Raw genomic sequence first — 1,186 nt, 5'->3', positions numbered from 1 at the left:
TGGCCAGCCTGAGGGCTCCACAGCTGGGGGACACTTCTGCACGGCCCTGGGCCCCCTGGTGGAGCTGCGTCAGGGAACCACTCATGTGAGAGCACAGACTGAACCACTTCACCCTGGTCTGTGATTCTGCCCCCTGGAGGCAGGAGAGGTAACACACACACACTCACACACACGTGTGTGTGTGTGTGGCACCAACCACACACACACACACTCACACATATGTGTCTGTGTGTGTGTGTGTGGTTGGTAACACACACACACACACAGACTAATGAGTGACTCTCAGGTGAGTTCAGAGACTGTTGCAGGTTTGACCTCTGACCTGTGCTAATGGTCAGGAGACGTCTGCCAGTCCACTGCTGCCTCCTGTGGTCAGTCGATGTTACTGCGGTCGTTCGACTTCTGTGTGTGTGTGTGTGTGTGTGTGTGTTTCTGCAGATTTGACTCAAAACAACAACACGACATTAAAGCAGTGAATTATGGTCACATGATGAGGAGGGATTGATGATGTCATCAGGTTAATCTGTGTGTGTGTGTGTGTGTGTGTGTGTGTGTGAAGGCAGCTGCTGCTGTCAGCTTCCTTCTCTGCCCCTGTGGTAATGGATTTGACCCCGTGTGTGTGTGTGTGTGTTCCAGACTCACCAGGTGACCCTTGACCTCCTGGTCAGCAGTGGCCACTAAAACCTATTAACATTAACGTGTGACCAGAACCACCTCTGTGGTCGTGTTGGCTCCGCCCACAGGTCAAAGTGCAGCAACAAGAAAGGTCGTGACCTCTAGAAACGTTTGTGAAACAACGAAACGTTTGATCAGAAAAAAGTTTGGATTTCATGGTTAAAACGCAGCGTCACGTGATGTCATGTCACATGACGGTGATTAAAGAGGAACTCGTTAAGTTCTCAGCTGAACTGTGATCAGTTCCAGCGCAGACGGTGTGTGTGTGTGTGTGTGCGTGTGTGTGTGTGTGTGTGTGAGTGTGTGTGTGTGTGTGTGAGTGTGTGTGTGTGTGTGTGGAGAACTCCGAGGCTAACCTCCTGGCAGCGCCGTCATTAAAACTGAAGAAGAAACTCCGCCTCAGTCTGTGGGAGTCAGTGAACCACAGGAAGGAGCTGCAGCGCCACCTGGTTCAGAACAGGAGGATACGTCGGTGATGTCACGTCCTGCTGATTGATTATGATTGGGTTAT

The sequence above is a fragment of the Cynoglossus semilaevis genome, chromosome 19 (assembly GCF_000523025.1).
Source record: "Cynoglossus semilaevis isolate Cse_v1.0 chromosome 19, Cse_v1.0, whole genome shotgun sequence".
NCBI lineage: Eukaryota > Metazoa > Chordata > Actinopteri > Pleuronectiformes > Cynoglossidae > Cynoglossus > Cynoglossus semilaevis.
This window is presented reverse-complemented; position numbering follows the sequence as displayed.